This window comes from Zonotrichia albicollis, chromosome W (assembly GCF_047830755.1).
Source record: "Zonotrichia albicollis isolate bZonAlb1 chromosome W, bZonAlb1.hap1, whole genome shotgun sequence".
NCBI lineage: Eukaryota > Metazoa > Chordata > Aves > Passeriformes > Passerellidae > Zonotrichia > Zonotrichia albicollis.
In genome coordinates, this window is record NC_133859.1 from 25,864,677 (window position 1) to 25,888,723 (window position 24,047).

At 44.9% G+C, this 24,047-nt stretch overlaps 1 long non-coding RNA gene across 21 annotated transcripts in view; it reads right to left on the reverse strand.

Annotated features, from left to right (window-relative positions):
- Positions 1 to 2,582: 2,582 nt before the first annotated feature.
- Positions 2,583 to 24,047, reverse strand: part of LOC141726978 (uncharacterized) — a 95,618-nt gene continuing 74,153 nt past the window's right edge. For 8 of the 21 annotated variants that reach the window (XR_012577935.1, XR_012577936.1, XR_012577942.1 and 5 more), the window contains 3 exons: positions 17,465 to 17,596; positions 15,681 to 15,758; positions 6,007 to 9,287 (listed from right to left, as the gene is read on the reverse strand). This is a non-coding gene — a long non-coding RNA (uncharacterized LOC141726978). The other 13 variants (XR_012577945.1, XR_012577950.1, XR_012577946.1 and 10 more) reach the window with 10 other exon arrangements.

A 24,047-nucleotide genomic window follows, 5' to 3' on the forward strand; every position in this document is an offset into this window, starting at 1 on the left:
TAGGAGGGGGGGAAGACATGCAAAATAACTCCAGGACCAGCATGCCATGAGAAGCTACTGCTTCTAGCTTGCTAAAAAAGACCCCCAAACAACGAGCCAACTGAGTTGAGAGATTGGAGTGATGTCTGGACATGAGGAACGGAGTGCTGAGCCTGCAGAAATGCTGAACACCTTCGTAGTCCCTCTCACCCTGAGCACGAGAGTCATCCCAAAACCGGGAGCAGACAGGCTGAAGCTGCGAACAACATCTAAGGGGTCACCACACCCTAAAGGCTCCCACGAGGACTGGACCCCCAGCTCTGCCCCTGGTGGACAAGGCTGCACATCTCCTCCTCCTCGTCACCCTGGGAGAGACGACACGGGAGACTGCAGACCCATCGAGCTGCCCAATCCAGAGCTGATCACTTTTATTAAAGGCATTAAAAGGAGAAAAAGTCTCCTGCCCTGTTTATTTCACCAAGCAAGGGAGGAACCCAGTTTATAGTCCCTAGTAATTTTTGTGAATCATGCAAAGTTTTGATTTCAGCTAAAATTTGCAAAGGTTGTGGCGAAATAGAGTGCATTCCAATGCACCAGCCCAGATATTTCCATGGAGATGACTTTTGAACCTTTTCAGAAGCAATGGTCAGACCTGCTGATGTAACAGCCTAGCTGATGGCCAGCACTGCTTCTTCCATTTGAATCACAGTTTCTGCAGATATCAGAATATCATCCATGTAATGATACAACAGAACATCAGGCATATGTTCCCAGATCAAACTTAGGGTCCTTGCCACATACTATTGGCAAATAGTGGGGCTGTTGTGCATGCCTTGCGGTAATACCGTCCAATAATATCGATTTAGTGGTTGCTGCATATTAATGCTTGGTACAGAAAAGCTGAATTTTGGCACATCGTCTGGATGCAGTGGACTATCAAAGAAACAATCTTTTAAATCAATCACTGTCAAATGCCAATTTCCGGGGATCATGGAAGGGGAAGGGAGCCCTGGCTGGAGGACTCCCATTTCTTCTATTACTTTGTTTATTTTCTGCATGTCATGCAACAGCCTCCACCCCCCAGATCACTTTCTGATCACAAACACAGAGGAATTCCAAGGACTATTAGACAGGACTATAGGTCCTTTTTCCAGCTGTATTTGTACAAGTTCTCGTAATATGCACAGTTTGTCTAATGACAGGGGCCACTGGTTCACCCACACAGGATCAGAGGTTTTCCAAGTCAGTTTGGGGGTGTCGCACATCCTAATGACCCCTATAGGAAAATCTGAATGTGTAAAAATCCCCCACTGTGTTAACACATCCCTTCCCAACAAAACCAGAGGAACAGAAAGCACAAAAGGTTTTACTGTGGCTATCCACCCTTCAGGCCCTGTTATTTGCACCAAGTCTTGGCTCTGCAAGCTTTCACAGTTCCCACCCACACCCGAGAATATCTGAGGCACAGCCATAAGTGGCCACTCACTGGGCCATTGGTTTTTTGAGATAACAGTCACATCGGCTCCTGTATCAATAAGTCTTGTTAGGCGTGTCTTTACCTTTCAGAGTCACTTTGCACTGGCATGTTGGACACTCAGATGTAATATGTTGTGTCCATAAAATCTGTGGGACTCCTGTAGAACCAAAAACCCCCCTCGCTCTTTTGAGTTATCCGGGGTGCAGACAGGGGTGCTGCAGGAAAGGGTACAAGCTGAGCTATATTGCTCCTGGCTGGGACTACACTGGGCGGATTGAGGGTCCAAGCCATGATCTTCATTTCCCTAAGGGAATCAGAGTCTATAGCCCCAGGGAGAACAAACAATCCTGTTATCGTGGTGGAAGATCTGCCTATAATCAAAGCGTGCATATTCTGTCCTGGCCTTCCGAAAACTCCTGTGGGAAGCAAATGGACAGATGAATCAAGTAACGTTACTGTGTTGGAGGTTGCCAGGTCCATTTCTGCGCTGCCTGGGGTGGCTGGTTGTAAGTGAGCAACAGTTGCTCAGCGGGCGGGGGCAGGGCTGATTGGAAATTAATGGTTGCTCCCAGCTGCTGCATCGGCTGCGGAATTTGTGTCCTCGCACGTTACCATCCCACGCTGCGAGAGAATTTTCCCTGCAAAGGCTGGCCTGTTGCATTGTGTTTTTTTATTTGTCATGCTGATCATTTGATTTGTGCTTTAGTAGTCCTTTTGGGTTTTTTCTCCCCCTGTTTTGAGAGTGACATAGACATGCCTTTGTTATTCATTTGAGCCAGGTGTCAGTTTATCTGTTTGTTTCTTAGCTACTTCCCTGCCAAGTTTTAAACCCCTTCTCCCCCACATCCAGTTGTTAATCCCTCCTATCCCAAGCAGTTTTCCTCCCTTGAAATCCTTTACTGGCTTATACATTGTATTCCCTGCTGTCCTGGGTTGACTATATGATGCTTTTATCCCCAATCATCTCATTCTGTTTCTGTTGAATAATAAGTTTTGTACCTTTAAGAGTGTTCCATGGAGTGAAGTGGGGGAGAGAAGAAGCGCACAGCTTTCTTTTCAGACACTGCACTCCTCCTCCACATTCCTGCTCCTGGACTGTGTTGTCTGCGGATGAACAGACAGCGGGTCAGAGCTCTCCTTTGCTTTTTAGTTAGTGTTAGCTAGCTGAGGCAAAGAAGTTCCCTGGACTGTTTTTTTTCCCTTTTTCTTTGGACCTCTTGAAACTGCTCTGGACTGAACACCCAGGAGAGCACTGGCAGCTACATCTGTGGCCCACCGGGTCAGGCCTGGCCTGCGACAATTCCAGCACACCTGCCTTGTGTTCCACCCCCAATTCTCCTGATTAGTTGAACATTGTATCCTCCCTTGAGACCTGCCCCCCTTTATAAGCTGTTTTTTGCCCCCAGTTTGTTGCCTGGGACCCCGCGACTCTGGGAGTTTACCATCAAATAAAGTAACCCAGTGCCCCCCAGGCCCGTGCTGTGTCCCTCTTGTTTCGCATTGCACCTCCACTGGTAGCTGGGATTCCGCGGAGCCCCAAAAGAGGGGGAATGTTGCCCTTCCACTGTCATCATCTAGCAGGGACGTGTGACACTGGCCATTCTGGTGGAACTTAGAGCTGCATATATTAGCAAAGTGAGGGCCTTTCCGACAGTGAGGACATACACCTGGAGCTTTGGGTTTTTGCGTTCTTTGGCAGTCTCTATGGATATGTCCACACTTCCTTATTGGAATATGGATCCCAGTATTACCAGGTAGATTGAGCCTGGGCCAGTCTGATCCTTGCTGCTGGGCCAAAGGCGGCAGCTGTGGTGTATCACCCCAGAGACACCTTTAGCTTGCTGGTGGTTGCAGCTAGGCAGCCGAACAAGTCCAGGCTTGTTAGGAACTCCGTTTACCTCAGGAATAAGGCTTCAGGCGAAGGTGAAGACAAAGGAGATGGATTCTGCTGGAGGGTTATATATCCAGAGCTTTATTCCATGGTCACAGATCTGAATCTTGGCAAGAGCTCCAACAGAATCGTGACCACATGGTCTGATTCACCTTTTAAGCTCCCGGGGGAGGTGGAGGGAAAGGGCAGGCCAGCTACCAACCAGGTGAGAGGGGCAGGGTCTCAGGGGAGGATGACACCTAGACAGACCAATGACCTCTGGGCCTGAGGGGCATCATTTGAAAGTGACGAACCACACAACGCCTTGCTGGAATGTTAAAACTGATTGACAGCCCAGCAGGGGGCGAGGGGGGAAGGGGAAGAGGGGTACTAGCACACCTGGGGTAGGGACCCGGAAGTTTAAAAGAGGCTATTACAACACACTGCAACACTACCTGCAGCCAAAACAAGCCAGCTGTTTCCCAGGGGTTAATTTCAGGGTGGCAAAAGCATCTGCTATGCCTTGCCCCATGGCTTGATATGTGACTGCCGTGGTGTGTTGCAATGTCCCCAAGCGGTTGCACGCTTGTATCATATCGAGTAAAGTGGGTTCAGGTTCAGGGGGTAAAGATTTTAAAAGCTGCTTACAGTCTGGGTTGGTGTTCTCGACGGCCAGTTTGAGGAGTATAATCTCCCTTGCTTGCTCGCTATTGATTTGTCTCCAAAATGTTTGTTTCAATTTGTCCACAAACTGCATGTAAGGCTCTTGTGGACCTTGTTTGATATTTATGAAGGACTGTTGTGGAGTTTCAGCATCAGGAACCTCAAGGAATGCCAGGCGAGCTGCCTCTGTAATACCCTGTAGGGTTCTCTCGGTAAGGTGGCTTGGCATTAGGGTCAGTATGTGTCCCCTCCCCCACAAGGTGGTCAATAGTTAAGGCAGCCAGAGCTTGGTTTGCATGCCCTGCATATGTTGCAAATAAATTTTCCAGTCCTTTTTTCCATTCTCGATAAATATAGCATATTGTATCGGTGTGAGCAACAGATTTCCCAAAAACTTAACATCACTAGGAGTCATAAGGTGAGTAGTAAAGGTTGGTCTTAACAAATTACTAAAGTAGGGGGACATCAGTCCATTTTCTGCAGCAGTACAGTGCAGTTCCTTAACTTCAGAGTGATCTAGGGTCTCCCATTGTGGATTTCCTCCCCTTGGGCTAAAGGCCTTCCTTTGTAACCTTAACCAATTGTTATACGTATCCGAAGGGAGTAAGCTTGCATCTTTTTTCGGGACGGGTTTGAAAGAGTCAAGCTCCCCTTCACTGCAAGAGTGAGTGTCTGCCGCATAAGCGATAAGTGTCTGACGGCTCTGGGATCGCTGACAGTGTGGCGGTGGGACTGGGCGTGGTGATTGGGCTCTGTCCCTGGGGCTCGCCAGGGAGGGCATGCAGATGGAGGATGGGGAGCAGGACCTGGGCAGGTTTCGATCCAGTGTGGTTGCCAGGGCCGTCTCAGCGATAGCCTCATAGGGAGTAGCCTTGCAGGCTTCCCTGCTCCATCCCTCTTTTTTATCGCGTCCATGACCGCCCTCCAAGCAGGAAGCATTCAGAGCTCTGACTCGTGGCCAGGTAGCATAGCCAGGTCGTAGAGCTGTATGCCGACCTTTTCCCAGAAGCGGAGAGTAAATACAGAAGAAGGGGTAGCGTCGGGGACCATGTGTGACACCCATCGCAAAAGTGACTTAAGGTCATGCTTTGGGATGGGGGAACCATGCCTGCCCAGAAGGGCAAGCATGGTTTCATGGACATCTCTCTCTTTGGACATTTCCTTTCCCATTCCTTTAGTTCCCCTGGCTCACCTGTCAGTTGCAGCAGACCGGGTTTGCCAGCCCAGACGCGGTTCAATCACTGTCATGATCAGTTCCAGGGGCTCGCCAACTGCCCGTCAGTCAGGCTGGGTTTTCTTTCTCCACTAAGGCACCAATTGTCGGTGATGGAGAGAAACGGGGAGACTGACTTGGTGATCAGAATCCGATTTTATTTCGGGATACAAGCACTTATATACTATTTTAGGGACACTAGTAATGTGTACTACAACGATTAGGTTGAAATCACGTACACAAACGTATGCATATAACAACATCTCTTGCTTGCAGAGTTAAATAGAATTTCCTTTTTCCAGTAAACCAGTCTAATTAAATCTTCTGGCTACCTAGATCTAATTTTCAAAGTTCTGTTTGCTTTTGCCAAGGCATTTTATCTATCAATTCTCTTATGCTAATAAGGTCCAAAGTACTCTCTGTCTCTTGCACCCCAATAGTGGATCACTCTTCCACAGGGTGCAGTCCTTCAAGGACAGGCTGCTCCAGCATGAGACCAGGATCCCTCTCTCCACTGGGTCTCCCACAAGATCACAGACTCCTCTCAGGCATCCACCTGCTCCGGCATGGGGCTCCTCCATGGGCTGCAGGTCGATCTCTTCATCCCCCATGGATCTCCATAGGCTGCAGGAGGACAGCCTGCTTCACCATGGTCCTCACCAAGGGCTGCAGAGGAATCTGCTCTGGCACCTGGAGCACCTCCTCCCCCTCCTTCTTCACTGACCTTGGTGTCTTCATAGTTGTTCCTCTCACGTGTTCTCACTCAGCTCTTCTCTGGCCTCAATTAAAACTGCATCACTGTAGTGAAACAATCAACTTTAGCCAGGGCCCCTTGGAGAATAGAATGCTGACACAGCGGCAAAGAAGCTTCCTGACTCCAGGGACATCCACCCTATACCCTATCCCTATAGCCATGTAAGGCAATATCTTGTTAACCCTACTATTGGTCACTTATGGTCACTCTAACACCTTTGCCATTGGTCAGGATTGGATCCGGGCCAAGGGTATAAAAGTAGCATACTGTACCCCTACTAACTCGGAAGAAGAAGAGCTGAGACCCTTCACGAACCCTCCAATAAAGCCATACTCGTGGAACAGCCGACGTCTTCTCCTTCTCCTCTCTCTACCATCTACTGGAGCCTTAGGCCAAGGGAAAAGCTACCTAGCAAGCATAGCTGAAATCACAAGAGCTGCCTAATCACTATAAGAGCTGAATACTCCCTGCTTGCTAGGGCTGTCCTGCGGCCTTGGTCTGAGAGCGAGCTGGCTTCTAGCACCCAGTCCCCTTGGGGACTGAGCTCTGGAGCTGTAACAGCTTGCATAGGATAAGACCAAGCAAGGCTCATTTACAAACCCTTCTATCTGTTTGTAGATATAGAAAAAGTGGTAGCACATAGAGCATAGAGTACTGGCCCAGGACTGGGGAGGATCCAGGAAACCAGTGGCCTATTTATCAAAACTGCTAGACCCTCTCAGCCGGGGATGGCCAACCTGCATTCAGGCAGTGGCAGTGACTGCTATACTTGTACAGGAAAGCAAAAAAATGTTTGGGGGAAAATGGAAAATATATACCCCACACTCAGAAGTATCCAAAGCCAAAAAGCTGAGAAATGGTTCATTGATTCCCGAGGGCTAAAGTATGAAGCCATCTTAATGAATAGTGATTTAGAGCTAATTGTGAGTGACCAGCTCAACCCTGCCTAGTTTTTATATCGGGAACCAGGTGAGGAATTAATGCATAATTGTCTAGAAGTTATAAACTATCAAACTAGAGTAAGAGAGCACCTAACAGATCAATCCCTCCAAGGAGGGAAATGATTATACATCAATGGATGTTTAAGGGTAATCCAGGGGCACCGGGTATCAGGGTATGCTATAGTGGATGAAGGGTTGGTAGCCATAGAAAAGGGAAAATTACCTTCCAACTGGTCAGCCCAAGTCTGTGAGCTATATGCCCTAAAATGGGCTCTGGAACTATTGGCACAGATAAGGAGAACAATATATACAGACTCAAAATATGCTTTTGGCATAGTGCATACCTTTGGAAAAATTTGGGAAGAGAGGAGGCTATTAAATTCAAAGGGACTGATTCATAAAAAACTTGCTTTAGAAGTGTTTGAAACCTTACAATTACCAGGGAAAGTAACAGTAATATATGTTAAAGGGCATCAAAAAGGAGCGACTCAAGAAGTGCAAGGGAACAATTCAGCCGATTTAGAAGCTAAAAATGCAGCAGAATCAGGGACAGAAAAACTAATGATGGTGTTACCCCCCGTGGGAGAAATATGAGAAGTCCCCATGTTTAGTAGGGCAGAAGAGGAAGAACTCCTCAAAATAGGAGCCAAGAAAGATAAAGAAGGGAAATGGAGATTAGCGGATTGGAGGCAAATGTTGAATAAGTCCCTTGCCAGGAAAATGCTGGAAGGGATACATGGGACAACACATTGGGGTACACAAGTGCTAAGCGATCAATTTCTGAGGGATTGGGGATGCATAGGAACTTTTGGGATAGCTAAGCAGGTGACTGAACAGTGTGTGATATGTCAACAAGTGAATAGGAAGGTCATGAGGAAAACAGCCAGGAGAGGGCGAGAACTAGCCTTAAGGCCCTTTCAAAACATCCAAGTAGATTTTACTGAGCTTCCCCAGGTACAATGTTGGAAGTTTTTGCTAGTGATAGTAGATCACTTGACCCATTGGGTAGAGGCAATACCCACTGTGAAAGCCAATACCAATGTTGTGAGCAAAACCCTCCTAGAATCAATCATTCCCTGATATGGGATGGTAAACAGGATTGATTCAGACCGGGGATCTCATTTCACATCAAAGATATTGCAAAAAGTAGTTTGAGCCCTGGGAATGAAATGGAAGTTACACACCCCATGGCATTCACAGAGTTCCGGTCAGGTAGAAAGAATTAATCAAACTCTTAAAAGAACTCTAGTTAAGCTAATGATTGAAACCCAAATGTCATGGATAAAATGTCTCCCTTTGGCCTTATTAGGAATTAGAACCCAACCCCGGTCAGATTTGGGGGTGTCACCCTATAAAATGATGTTTGGGTTACCCTTCCTAACCTCACTCCAGAAAGTTGCCACCTATGAAGAAGGGGAAGCAAATGCCAAAAAATATGTTATGTCTATAGCACAAACCTTAGAAGGGCTAAGACATAAAGGGGCAATTCCTCAAACTACCACCCTAGATTTCAGAATTCATAGTATTAACCCCGGGAATTGGGTGATGATTAAGTCACGGAGAGATCAGCTTCTAACTCCTCAGTGGGAAGGTCCCTTTCAGGTACTACTCACCACAGAATTGGCCGTGTGACCTGCAGAGCGGGGATGGACTCATGGCAACAGAGTCAAAGGCCCAGTAGAAGAACCCAAAGAATGGACTCTAACATCCAGGCTGGAGGAAATGAGATTGACTCTCTAGCAGAGACTGAGAGACAACCAAGAAGACACCAAGACACCCAAAAAGTAGAATCAAGCTTTCACCAGCCAACCCAAGAACTGTTGTTTGTTTGTTTTCATGTTTTAATGGGGAAGGATTACGAGTATCTGTTGAGGGGAAGTACATGAGGTACAATAAACAGGGCAGGAGATCTTTCTCCTTTTTAATGCCTTTATTAAAAGTGATCAGCTCGGGTGGGGAGAACCGACGGGTCCGCACTCACGCCTGCCAGGAGTGGTATGGAGGAGGAGGAAGAGTGCAGCTTTGTCCGCTGGTACGCAGGCAGAGCTGGGGTTTCCATCCTCAGGAGAGCATTAGGAGATTCCCCACCTTTCAGTCTGACATTCGAGGTCCTCTTTCTAGCTGACATCTTTTTAGGTTATGGTGAAGAGTAAAAAGAGTCTTAGCAGACCCTGGAGTCTGTTCCTCATGTCTAGACATCACTTCAATTTGTCAATTTTGCATTGACTTGTTGTTTTTAGGGGTTTTTTGCTAGGTTTGGTGAGGGGCTTCTCCTGTTGCATGCTGGCTCCGATGTCATTTGCATGCCAACTCCAATGTCCTCTCCTCTTCACCTTCTGTGTGCCATCCTCCAGGAAGCAGCAGGGTGCCACTTGACAAAAGGGGGAATTCTTAACCATCAAAGACAGGTAGTTAATGAAAACAACAGGTGATTACAATAGCAAACAGGTAGAACTCCACCCTGGCAGCAACTAGCCCAAGCTGTGGACTCTGCAACCTTTTAAAAAAAAATGGGCAGCTTTTCTACTCATAACAGTCCCCCCTCTTTTTCTTTGATTTGGCTTAAACTTCAGCTTGCATCAACTTGCAATTTCTGACTCATGAGCATAGAATTTCTTTAATTTTTTTTGTTGATTCTAAATTTCTTGAGCACTCTGGTAATCATGGTTACTTAACTTTGTTACCTCTCCTGGTTTCTTCAGGTTAAATTTTTTAGAGATCCCTAGGTTGGTCTGCATGGCAGATATTACCATTTTAATGAAGCAGGGAAGTAAGCATAGTAAAAAGAGCAAATCAGCAAGTGTACACACAGTGAAGAAAGCTACTTTTTTCCACCAATCTCTTTTGAAAGTCCATAGTGTTATCTCCCTGAGTGAAATCAAGTGTAGGAGTCCGTTCTTGGTTACTTACATGTGCTAGTTTTTTTATTTCGTTCGAGAAGTTTCTAATGAGTGCACTCTTCACCTTTAATGCTGCCTGAAGCCTGATGATTCTGTTTAACATAGATATCGGGGTCCAGTAACCCCAGGACCCATCTTGAGCCCAGGTGGCTGGGCCATAAGTCTTGATAATTTTTTTTGGGGTCCAAACCTGGCTCTTATAATTTTGGATTCTCCCAATTTCTATTGCACTTTGCCTCTTCTGTTTGGTTTCTCTTAAATCATTGTATATAGGAACTCCTAAACTTGATCCACATTCTTTGGGTAATAAGAAGAAAGCTGGTTTTATCATTCTAATGGTGCAACTGCCAGACCAGTCTCTTGGCCATTTAGTGTACGCTGTAGTACTACAGATCCAAAACAGGTGTTTAGGGGCCTCCCAAATTGTGTTCTTAGTTTCTGTTGGACATTTCCAATATTCAGAAATTTCTTTTATTCTCCAAAAGGGGTTTATCCCTTTTTTAGTACACTCATAAAGTTCATATGCTTCATGGTAGATACACTTATTCCTTTCTTTTCTTTCAACAGACCAAAATCTATTTGGATGGCTTGGGAACCACCGGGTAGCAGAGTTCTTTACTGCTAAATACCTTTTATAAACCATTCTTTCTGCTGGCGTACTGTACCCCTTAACATTAAATTCTGAGTTATTCTGTATCCAATTTAAGATCTCCAATGGCCCTAGGCTAATCCTTTCCCATGGCCAAATTTCAGTCATCTGGGTACTTCTACAAACTCGACAATCAGTTAAATTTAGTTTGTGGCTGACTCTTTCTACTGAATCTATGAATAGATTGTTACCTCGAGGTATCTCCAAATGGTCTTGTTCTCTTATTGCTTTTACTATCTCTTTCTCTTTGACCAGATCTACCAGGCTTGCTTCAGTTGCATCACGTTCAAAGCACAACCAGGCTTCTCCTACAGGGCACTCTCCCAGGAGTCGCTGCCTAAAAGTGGTGGTATTCTGGGCTATCCAATACAGTTTCTCATCTTCCTGACAAGAGGACCAATTGGGATAGGTTAACACAATTAGGGTTAAAATTGGTGTGGACTCTCGACAAGGAACTTACTTCTTCCTCCTCATAGTGGGGTTGGTAGCACTCACTGCATGGCTCTTTTGGGCTCCCCAGAGCACCACCAGCAATGAAAGCCATCATTACTACCCTTCCCAAGAGTCCGGTATGGGTCATCTTGCACGACCTGCCCACCCGGCCTTGCCTCTTGGGGACTTTACTAAGAAGAAGCCTCCAAGCTCTTTAGAGTCCCTTCTATGTGCTTCTCTGGTTAAACCTTTCTTGGCCCATCTTTCTTAATTTAGTTTCTCCTAGGGGAATACTCTGTAAAAGATTAACCTAGGGTCCTTGGTAGTAAATTGGGGGAACTTCATCAGAATTACTTGTTAACAGTCTTTAACCTTTCTACAAACCTCTTGTAAACACAGAACTGTCTTAAAACACTTTAAGATATGTTATGGCTCTGATACCAAACTCTTTTCTTATTCAGTTCATCAGTCTTTTTGGCTCTTCCTTTTGAGAGTCCACTTTAAGTCTTTCGGTCCTTTTATAATGGTATACTCAGGTGAATTAACTCGTGATGTGGTTGAATCCTGTCCTGAGTTAGGGGGTGAGAGTGGTGTGGACTCTGGTCCAATGCCAGAAGGAGAAACTGATGTTGAGTCCTGTCCAGTGCCCAGAGGTGAGACTAGTCCTTTTATTCTTGTGATGTGGGTCCAACCCTTTTCTCTGGTCTGCACAGCTGAATTAGCAATGAGGAGTACCTGAAAGGGGCCTTCAAATTTAGGTATTAATGGTCCACTATTCCATGATTTTATCAAAGCCTAATCTGGGTTAATGTTATGTACTTTCATGTCTGGAGGGGAAGTTTGGGGGAGGTATCCTCTTTTTCTAAGTCCTTCCAGGGTTCTTCAAATGACTTCTAAATATTGTCTGGTAGCTTCTTCTCCTTCCAAATAGTCTCCTGTGCTATAGGATGTTAACAAGAATGGCAGTCCAAACATCATTTCATAGGGTGAAATCCCTATATCAGACCGGGGTCTTGTTCTGATGCGCAAAAGCACTAGGGGCAAACACTTCAGCCAATTCATTTTCATTTCTTCGATCAATTTAGTCAATACATTTTTGAGAGTTTTTTCATCTACTCCACCCTCCCAGAACTCTGGAGGTGCCACGGAGTATGTAATTTCCATTCCATTCCTAAAGTTTTGATTATATTTTGCAATGTTCAGGCCACAAAATGTGGACCTCGGTCTGAGTCTATGGTGTTCACCATTCCATATCTGAGGATAATGTTCTCCAGGATTACTCTTGCCACAACCTGGGCTGTTTCCCTTTTTGTCGGGAAGGTTTCCACCCAATGGGTGAGATGACCTACTATAACCAGTAAATATTTGTATCCCTGCACTGGGGGCATCTTAGTGAAATCTATCTGTATGCCCTGGAAAGGTCTTAGAGCTAAATCCCTCTCTCCGGGTGCTACCTTTCTCATAACCTTCTGGTTTACTTTTTGACAAATTAAACACCCTTTTGTAATTGTTTTTGCTAGGCTATAGACGCCTATGCACAGGTTATTTCTTAAGAAATGATCACATAATCCTTGGACTCCCCAGTGGGTCAATTTATGTAGTTCTGTTAGCACTGTCCAAGCAAGTGCTTTGTTTAAAAACACACGTCCATCCGAGGTTAGCCACTCCCCTCGCTGCCCTTGGTGTAACTTTAAATCTTTTATAACCTCCAATCCTCTAATTCTTTTGCACTAAATATGGGTTCCTCTCTTCTCCCCCCCCCCCCCCCCCCCAGATGTGGTTTCTCCTTTAAAAACTTTCACTGGATCCCCTGGTTCTAAAGCTGCTTCCTTTGCTATCTGATCAGCCAGTCGGTTTCCTCTAACTTCAAAACTGTCTCCTCTCTGGTGCCCCTTTATATGGACCACCGCTATTTCTGTTGGTTTCTGTAGCGATTCTAATACAGACCTGACCAGGTTCTCATGGGCTAAGATTTTTTCCTTTTGAGCTTAGATATCCATGCTCTTCCCATATTTTCCCAAATGTGTGAGCTATCCCAAATGCATATTGGGAATCTGTATAAATAGTTCCCCGGTCTCCCTCCAGTAAGTCTAATCCGCTTTTCAGGGCATATATTTCACAACTTTGGGCCGACCAGTTTGGGGGTAATTTCCCTCTTTCTTTAATTTGTAAAGTTTCTCCATCTATGATGGCATAACCTGAAGTTCTTTTTACATCTACTACCCTCAAAGAACGATCTAAGAACAAGATTCTTCCAGTTGCTAGAGGCTGATCTACTAAATCCTCTCTTGCTTGAAGATTAATCAAATCAAGACAATTATGTTCTAAATTTTCTATAGGCTCTCCCATAAGGAATTGTGCTGGATTGAGGGCATTTGATGTGATGAATTCTAAATCATCCATGTTCGTTAGTATTATTTCATATTTTAATATTCTTGCATTGGTTAGCCACTGCTGAGCTCTCTGGTTCAGCTCTGTTTTAAGGTCGTGAGGAGTATGTACTTTAATTTTTCCTTGTAAGGTCAATTTTTGGGTCTCTTCTATCAGGATAGCAGTAGCTGCTACTGCTTGTATACAAACTGGCCAACCTCTAGCCACTGGATCTAACAATTTGGAGATGTAAGCCACGGGTTTCCTGCAGCCTCCCCACTCCTGAGTTAGTACACCATAGGCTATACCCCCTTCAGCACTCACAAACAGATCAAAGCCCTTCCTGAGGTCTGGGAAGCTTAGGACCGGGGCAGAAGAAAGCTTGTCTTTTAAGCTCTCCAGTTGTTGATCATCTTCTACTGTCCAAATTATGGGATCTGGAACTACTAACTTATTGTATAAAAATTTTACACTTTGAGTGTATTGATCGAACCATAACTTGCAATATCCAAACAGGCCCAGGAGTTTTCTCACATCCCTTTTTGATTTTGGAGCTAGGAGAAATAAAATACCTGAAATTCTGTCAGGGCTTAACTTCTTATATCCCTCCTCTATTATGTGCCCATGGTATGTTACTTCTGATTGTACGAACTGTCGCTTCTCTTGGGAAACCGTTAGTCCTTTTTCCCCCAGAAAATTCAAAAGCTTAATACTAGTTGTTCTGACCTGATCTTTTCTCTTCCCTGACACCATCAGGTCATCAACATACTGCAGGATCTGTACTTCCTTTTCAGGAACAAACTGTTCTAGCAAACCCTCCAGGCCTTGTCCAAAGAGGTCGGGGGATTCAGTGAACCCTTGTGGTAATTGGGTCCATCTTAGCTGTTGTCTCCTTTTTGTACTTGGGTCCTCCCATTCAAAGGTAAACCAATCTTTACATTCTGTTGCCAGAGGACATGCCCAGAAAGCATCCTTCAAATCTATAACAGTGAACCAAGCATGTTCTCTTGGAATTCAGCTTAGGAGACTATACGGGTTGGGCACAACTGGATGTCTAGCAATGGTCCTTTTGTTGACCTCCCTCAGGTCTTGTACCAGCCTATATTTCCCTTCAGCTTTTTTAACTGCCAGTATAGGGGTATTGTGCGGTGACATACAGGCTTCCAAAATTCCTTCTTGCAACAGTTGTTCAATAACTATGGCAAGCCTCTTCTTTCCTTCTAGGGAAATCGGATACTGTTTAACCCGTATGGGTGATGTACCATCTTGCATTTTTATTGTTATAGGCGGAATGTCCAATAGGCCCCGCTTTCCTCTTTCAGCCCATACCTTGGGGTTTATCTCTGTGACATCCCCTTGGGATAACTTCATTATTTGTACCACCATCCTCCCTTCTCTTGGGACAATCCCAACCCCCAAATGAACTGGCAGATCTCTTCCTAACAAACTTTTTTCTAGTTTAGGTAGGTAATTAAAATTAGCTCTACACTGTTTTGAGTTTCTGATTATTTTTACATCTTCAGTCACTGAGGCTCTAAATGGTTTCCCTTCATCCTCTAATACCTCACAAAATTTTCTACCAATTACCATGCCTTCTAGTCCTTTGTTGAGACAGGACTTATCTGCTCCTGTATCAACCAAAAATTCAAATTCTTCATTTAGCGGTCTCACTTCAAAGTTTACCAAGAGCTCCTCTAGATGTTGCATCGGGTCCCCTAACATGTAAAGCCCCTGACACCCCTAATTGTCACCACTTAGAACCTTCTCTAAGGCTTCTTGTTCCCTAGCTATTGCCTCATCGAGACTGAGCTTTTCACAAACCCTCCTAATGTGTCCGGTCTCCACAATAACAGCAGTGCCTTTCGCTCAAAGGGACTTGAGATCTCTCCATTCCCCTCGTACCTGACAGTACTGGCCTATCCTTGCCTCCTCCTGGTGGTAGACACGCTCACTCTTTTGTTACCTTGGATTGTGGGATAGAGTTGCTTGCCCCCACACTTTCTCTAGGTACAGCAACCATGATCCTAGCCTTGGCCTTTGCTCTTTCTTCTTCTCTCCTTAAATACACCTTCAATGCTTCTCTCAATAACTCATTAATGTCCTTCTCTTGACAATCTTCAATCTTTTCCAGTTTTCTCCATATATCAGGCCAAGATTTGGTAACAAATTGGACCTTTAGTAGCACTTGACCTTCTGGGGTGTCTGGGTCTATTTTAGAGTACAATTGGAAGTTCCGCTTTAGGCGATTAAGCCAAGTAGCAGGAGTTTCATAGTTTTCTTGTGCACCTTTGAATGCCAATTTGGTATTAGTTCCTTTGGGAACTGACTCTTTGATCCCCTGTATTATCAAAGACCCATATTCTATCATGGCCCTCCTCCCTTCCTCCTGATTAGGGTTCCAGCTGGGATCGTTAGTAGCAATTTTTGCTCACCTGATGGCACTTGGGGTCCCAGACGGTTATCTTTCTCCCAAATTCTTATGGTAGCAGCTCTAATCATCCAGACCTCTTCTGGGGAAAATAATATATTTAAAATAGAATTCATCTCCCCCCAAGTGTAGATATTTGGACGTAAGAATTGATCTACTTGGCTATCCATGCCCACTGGGTCCTCAACTAAATGCCCTAACTGTTTCTTGAATCCTCTCACCTCAGAAGCAGTTAGAAGAGCATTCACAAAGCCAACTCCTCCTGCTACTCCTCCCACAGGAACTTCTCTGAGGGGAAAAAGTCTATCTACTTTAGAGGTCTTGGATCGGGTACCGCAGTATGGCCCATCCTCCGACCCAAAACTACTCATTTGAGGGGTATTAGCATTACCCTGGACTTTCTGTACGTCAGCAGCTGCATTTGGTGATAAGAGTTTGCCAGGTAAGGAGGCATTTGTGTCCCAACTAGGAGGAGATAAAAGGACAGCAATAGGAGGGGGAGAAGAGCTTGAGTACATATTAAGTGGAGCTGGAGAACGGGTGGAGAGTGCAACAGGTGGAGTAGGCACTTGTGGTGGTGCAGAAGCAACTGGAGAAGCTGAAGGGGGTGATGAGGGAGTGGCCACCAGGGGAGATACCGGGTCTACCATAGAGAAAGCCAAGGAGGTGGAAGGAATTAGAGGGTGCAGTAATGGGGTGGCAACTGGGGAAAAAGCTGGATCTGCCATTTGAGGTGCCCGTGGAAGAGGATTATAAGGTGGAGGTGCATCAGGAGACAAATAGTCCAGGGGGTCCCACCTTTTACTACTCTCTCAACTTCAGCATCCCCTCCTTCATTCCCCTCTTTCTTCCTCTGCACCTTACAAATTCACACACCTTCATCCCCAATAGCACTCTTTTACCAACAAGCTGCATATAATAGTTGCTCGGGATTGGTATCTCCTCAAGCTGTCGGATAGTGACTCAATTGTTGACGCATCCACTTGTCTTTTGTCCCACACCACGGCCATCCTCCTTGCACATCTAACTCTGGCCAGACTTCTATACAGTAGTGAATTATCTTAATCTTATCTAATCCCTTTGTGGCCTCTATAGAATCCCATCTCTCTAGCAGTTCACTTAAGGGACTATGGGGGGGGTATATTCTTCAATCTCTCGCCTCTCTTCTTACTATTACACCTTCCCATTTTTCGGGTCTCAACAGAAAAAAATCACAAAGGTGACTCTACTCAAAAAGAATGTACTAAAAGGTGAGTCAAGAAAAATCTTATTTGAGGAGTCTCCACTTCCTCCACCGAACCCAAGATTTGCATGACCCTTCTTTTCAGGATTTTACAAGGAAAGAACTGACTGATCTCTAGTTTGCCTAACTTCCCCAATGCTAGGACTTACGTATCAGGACTTGAAAAAACCCCAGCTTTCTTCACTGGGATTCATGCCTGATCCCTTTGTCAGGATTTAATTTGCCTGTAGGACTTGTGGGCTTGCCCAAATCCTTCTCGGGACTTGCAATCTGCCTGACTTCCCCCTGTCAGGACTTCTGGGTTGCGTGCCACTCACACACTATTTCCTCCGCACGCCTGGAGGGGGGCCCTCTCTGCCCCTTAGGAGGCGACTCATTCATGGTGATTCCACTCGCTTCTCCCCATTCCCAACCAGTCCCCTTGCAGGAGTCCAAAACCATGGTACCAGGAGGTCCACACTTGCTCCGAGGCTCTGAGCTGCCGGCCTTCGTCTCACTCACACACTCTCGCTCGCCCTCTACTCCTGCCACCGGATACTTCTCACCAGTCTGGCACTCCTCCGTGTCACTGGTCCCAAGTCGATCTTCTCTGGTCCTGATAGCCAGCTGTACTGGAGGTCCAAGATGGCCAGTCTTGATGTCCTCTTCAGGCATGGCTATCCTGGACGAGTCCCCAGCTGCAATAAACAGGGCAGGAGATCTTTCTCCTTTTTAATGCCTTTATTAAAAGTGGGGAGAACCGACGGGTCCGCACTCACACCGCCGCTGCTCCCAGGAGTGGCATGGAGGAGGAGGAAGAGTGCAGCTTTGTCTGCTGGTACGCAGGCAGAGCTGGGGTTTCCATCCTCACGAGAGCATCAGGAGATTCCCTGCCTTTCAGTCTGACATTTGAGGTCCTCTTTCTAGTTGACATCTTTTTAGGTTATGGTGAAGTGTAAAAAGAGTCTTAGCAGACCCTGGACTCTGTTCCTCATGTCTAGTGAAACAAAGTGGAAATTTTCCAGGGCAGAAATCCATTTTGATTTAGGTGAAATGTACATTTTTGAGTTGAGTCTGTAGTTAGAAACCATAGCTATTTAGCCTGACTGCAGAACCTAGGCTCAGTGAAGTTGCTTCAATGAAGGACAGAGACAAGGGGGGGGGAGACAGAGAGTGATAGAGAGAGAGACAGAGACTGCTGTGAGAACAAGTCAACCTGACCTAGGAATTCTTTCTGATAAAGAAGAACTAGTGGCAAATGTCACACGAAATTTGTAAAAATGAATATGTATGAACCTATTGTGAAACTGTATGCATATGTATTTGAGAAAGGGATAAAAAGAGACCTGAAGTTCCCAGAGGTACGCATGCCTTTTAAGGAGAGTAATCTCTACATGCGTCCGGCCCTGTAATAATAAACATACCGGCTTTACAACTTTCACAAGAGAGAGTGATAGGACTGCTGAGTAAGTCTGAGTAAGTCACTCAGAGACATCTGAGTGAGACGTTCCTGTACCTGCAGGCAGACCAGTTGATAGAGCAACTGGGAGACAGGGATTCACTGTCTGATAGAGCAGACTGCTAGGGACCCTGGGGGTGGGAGAGTGAACCTGTGTGTGTGTGGTGTTTGGACACTGTATCATTGTATGGATATTGCATTGTGTTGTTAATGTCAATGTGTTTGTAATCGTGCAAGTGTGTGGCATATGAAAAAGAGAGCAAACAAGTGAGTTCACCCATGGTGCGGGGGGGTGAGTTCTACCCATGTTTGAAGTGGCTGAGTGAGGCTTGAGGCGCCGGCTGAGGCAGGCTGTGGGGGCAGAGAGTGCCCCGCGGAGAAGTGGAACAAGTGGAGAAACATGTGAGGTTATTTATTGTGTTTAAATGTGGTGATTTGTGGAGATTTGGCACATTTTAACCATGAGTACAAGCTCAGGGAGTTCCTTTGCCCTGGTAGTTTGGACTTGATCTCTGGAATTTTACTGTGTGCTGTTATTTTGATTGTGTCAGGAGAAAGCTGATGTGGGTAAATGCTGAATTATTGTATGCTGTGTTGTGATGAGAAAAGTCGGCACTTTGAGAGATATGCCCTTTCCCAGTGAGTGTGTGTGGTGATTTTCTTCCACCACATTGTGGTAATTTGATCCTCAGATTGTATAGTGGTGTTTGTGGAGATTTTAAGATTTTGTTTGCAACAAGTATAGCATTTTGCACAGAAGAACTATGGTATCGTGATTTATGTTTAACTGTGGTAAAGCGAATCAAAGGAATTCTAAGAATTCCCTCCCCCCCCCAGCAATTCAAGCCCTGACTAGTGAATTTGAGATAAGGGGGGGTGTGTGTGTCTATGTCTGTTTGTGGGCATATCAGACTTTTTGCTGTAACAAGCACAGTCTTTTGCAAGGCAGTAAAGTGAGTGTCAGTAGAAACAATGCTTTAATCAGATTGTGCAAGAAGAGAACTAGAAAAGACTGACATTTTGTAAAACAGAGTTTAGATAGAAGAGATGAATGAGTTTATGGGACTTCAGTGGGTAATATAGTAAGTTTGGACTGAGAACAACTCGCCATAGAGGTTAAGTGATAAATGCTGAAGTGATAAATGGGATAGCCTGCAGGCAATTCCTGGGAGTTTTTGGTGCATTGAGAGGCTGGCACCTTATATGCAATGCAGAGTTTCGGAGAGGCACTGGTATTGCTGTTCTGTGTCTTAAGTGTAAATTAAAGGTTCCTGATGAAGCCAATTCAGAACCCGAGATCTTAAAGCTTGTGTGTGGAGAGTCACATCTGATACCTGCCACCTGGAGATCTGTGTGTGAGGAAAAACTGAAAAAAACCACTGTGAGGCTTGGGGAGAAACAAGATAGCATGAGGGGAAGGAGATAATGAGAACTAACCAGAGCAAAGAAATTCCTGAACTAGCCCCTTTTGGGAGGGGCTCACTGGGACAAGGCTGCCAGTAGGGGCGGCTCAGAAAATAAAAACATTTATAATACCTTATTGCAGTTAATGCTGTTTTAAGATTAGAAGGTAAATGGGATGAGGTTTCGTATGCTGATATGTTTTTTGTTTTAAGAAATCACCAAGAATAGCAAAGAGACTGTGGGATCAGAGCTCCCTCTGACCCACTGGTCTTGACCCTTGAAAAAGAAAACAAAGCAAGGAGAAGGCAAATCAAACATGTTGTTCAGCATGCAGCATAAGATAGCAATGTATGAAGTCAGACAAAGATTATCATGCTGAAACACAAAGCGATTACAGTTCGCAAAATGAGTACATATGATTTGTTAAAAGCTCCTCCTAAAGTAAGGGAGGAAGGATAAAGATGACCTCCTCAAAAGGGAAGAGGACTCAGGCTCCAAAGGCATACCCATTTGCACCCATCCCCCTCCTGGCAGTCTAATTTCATCCAGAACTAAGAGGTAACAGACCCCTCTGCGAGAGGCAGTGAGATCAGAAGAAAAGGGTAGAATTTTAGTTGATACAGGGGCCATATATTCAGTTTTAAATAAAGCTTTAATACCTGTGGAGAATGTTTATGTTGTAGTGTGGGGAACAACTAGCCAGTTTGAGAAGGCATACTTTTGCAAACCTTTAAAGTAACATGTGTACTTGGAAGCTTTTGTATATGCTCAATTCGCTAAACATTCTCAAATGAGGAGGTTACTCTGGAGGCAAATGATATAAAGATGTTAGGCTTAACACTAACAGCCATTGACGTTAGGAAAGACATCAGTAAAGAGATATTAGAGTAAGTAAATAGGTATTTTCGGGGATATGAGCCTCTGCTGTACCACAGAGGGTGAAAAATGCCCCCGCCCCATAGTAATCAAGATCAAGGAAAGAACACAACCAGTGAGAATTGAGCAGTACCCCCTCAAAAAGAAGATAAGGAAGAAATCAGTCCAATAATTGATAGTACTGGATTGAGGGCTGTCAATAAGATAAAAAAGAATCTATATCCTGTGGTAGCAAATCCATATTCTTTACTAACTTGCTTAACACCTGAACTAAACTAGTTTACTGTTTTAGACCTGAGAGATGCCTTCTTTTGCCTCCCTATCCATGAAGCCAGCCAGAAAATTTTTGCATTCAAATGAGAAAGCCCTAGAAGCAGTGCAAAAGACAGCTCACATGGTCCATGTGCATGAAGACTTAAAAAATTCCCCCACTCTGATTAGAGAACAACTTGCAAAGACCCAGAGTCCCTAGAAGCTCCACAAGAAGAGAAGCTGTTGCAGCACATGGATGATCTTCTAGTAGCCACTCAGACGAGGGAAGCATGTGTGGCCTAGATGGTAAGCCTTTCAAATTTCCTAGGACTCCAAGGATACAGAGTATCAAAGAAAAAGGCACAGGTTTAGGGCAAATTTGTTAAAGAATCTGCAAAGGAGGGCCCCTCCAGAAAGCAAACGCACATGGCCCCTCCCCCCAACTGGTTCGGGAAGAATTCCTCAGAGAGAAGTGGAAAGAACCTGTTTATTTGACAGACACAGCACCCCCAGCACACAAAATGAACAATACCCGATGACACCGCTCTGAGAAAGATGACAAAATCAGAAAGTCTCTTTCGGGGGTGGTTGCTCTGTTCTCAGTCCCTCGGCACTGGGCAGCTGCTGCAGCCAAACAATGCAAATCCTCCATGTTCCCAGGTCTCAGTCCAGAGCAGGTTCGAGATCTTCACAGAAACAGGAGAGGAGAAACAGTCCAGGAAGGAATTTGGACTGTTTAGCTAAACTAGCTAATAAGCAGAGGCCAAAGCAGAGCAGAAGCAAGAGCAGAAAAGAGAGCAAGCAAAGTAGCAAGCTGAAAGCAAGAAGTGAAAAACAGCCCTATGTACTGCTTGTCTCTGTGTCTCTGATAAGAGAAACCCAAACAAAACTTCCACTCTTCAGAGCCGGTCTTAAAGGCACAGAACATATGAATGGGGATACAAGCATCATAATGTCACCCCAGGACATCGTGAAACAGAAAGTAATCTACCTGGGGTACGAAGTGAGCGCTGGGCAATGACTGGCAGTAAAGGGCAGCCACTGGTTCTCACCACAGAGGTTCCTGAAATACCAGGCCATCATGGTAGAGCAAGGTGATGTAGAGATAGTAGTGACTAATATTGTCAACCCAGCTTCTTTTCTCAGTGGAATCAAGGAGAAGCAGTACACCATGATTGCCTGGAGACCATTGGAGCTACTTAATCCAGATGCCCAGACTTGAAAGACACTCCTCTGGACAATGCAGAGACCTGGTTCACTGACAGGAACAGCTACATTGTCAGTAGAAAGTGACATGCTAAGTACACAGTGACTACCTGCAAGGAGCTAATAGAGTCTGGACCCTTACCAACAGATGCCTCTGCACATAAGGCCGAGATAAATGCACTGACCCATGCCTTAGAAATGGCAAAAGGAAAGAGAACAAACATCTACACAGACTCGAAGTATGCATTCAGAGTCGTGCATGCACATGGAGCCATCTGGAAGGAGAGGGGACTGCTGACCTCACAAGGAAAGAAGAGACAATCCGGCTGCTAGATGCAGTTTAGCTGCCTGAAAAGGCATATTAAGGCACACCAGAGAGTGAGCTCAGAATTGGAGGAAGGAAATAAGCTGGCAGATGGAGAGGCAAAGAAAGCAGCAAAAGGTGAGGTAATTAGGGACAGATTTTCCTCGAAGGTAAGCCACAATATAATAATACTAATCAAAAGAGACATGCAACCACAAGGGGTGGGCTACCATTGAAAGAGAGCTGGTAATCCCTTCCCGTTTTCATGGTCACTAGTGAAGGAGGAGCACTAGAAAACACACTGGGGCCTAACTACTTAAAAGCTTTTATAAAGTGTTGTTCCTTTCCCAAAATGACCAAGGCTGCCAGTGATACAGAGTGCATCCAAATGAAGTGTTGACTTTGAAGTAGTAGTTTCTACAGGCTTTCTAGAACACACATCCGATTGAAAGAATCGTTGTCAGGAATTTATATGCCACTATTACTCAGGTAAACCGACAGTGTGATCCTTGCCTCCGGACTAACCCCAAAAATACCTCCAGGCCAAAACTCGGTCAGACTGGGGGAGACCATGGGCCTGGACAGCAGTGGCAAATTGACTTTTCAGAACTCCAAGGAAAGGGGGGTATCAGTATTTACTGGTATTGACAGATACAGTTTCAGGGTGGCCAGAAGCATTCCCCACCAGAACTGTCAAAGCTCGAGAGGTGACCAGGGTATTATTACAAGAAATAATACCACGGTTCAGAGTTCCAGCCACAATATCCTCAGATAGAGGATCACATTTCATTTCCAAAGTAGTGCAACAGATTAGTAGCCACCTGGGCATAGATTGGGAACTTCACACTCAATCCTGCCCCCAGTAAACCAGCCAAGAAGAGAAAATGAGTCATTTGATTAAGCAGCAGATTGTAAGACTGGGGCAGGAAGTTAATCTACCCTGGCCCCAAGCTCTTCTACTGACACTATTGCAAATTTGAACTAAACCTTGGGCTAAAGGAAAGCTGAGTCCTTTTGAAATGCTTTATGGAAGACCATATGGAATACAAAAGGGAATGTCCACCCATATTGGAGAGGTAACACTGGCCACCTACATGGTGGCTTTAAGCAAACAGCTCACAGAAATTGAGAAACACGTGGCTGGAACTTGAAGCAGGGAGCTAGATAGACCAGTACATAACATACAGGCTAGAGACACAATGGAAGTATCTGGCAGCTTCTCACAGAAGCCACCTCTGTGGTATCCCTCCTGCAAAAAAAAAAAAAAAAAAAAAAAAATCAGGCTGTGTTAAACCAACACATAATGACAATGTAAGGTGCATACTTCTAAACACAACTTTCATTTAAAACTACACTTTTGAATGAATGTGGGTTTGCCTTTGCTAAAAAGTTATGCCAGAGACTCTACAGCTTGCCTATTATTACTTTGTTAAAGGATTTAAAAAGAATATTAATAGTTTCATGTCTTCAGTTTTGCATCAACTTCAACTTTACTGAGTCAGTGGAGTCCCATTTGTTTTAAATTTTCTAATCGCACTGAAGTTTAATGATGCAACTATGCTCATATGACATACATTAAAAAATTAATTTATCTTAAAAGCTGTATAGTTTACATAGGTGCTATTTAGAACTGAATATTAATTTTTAA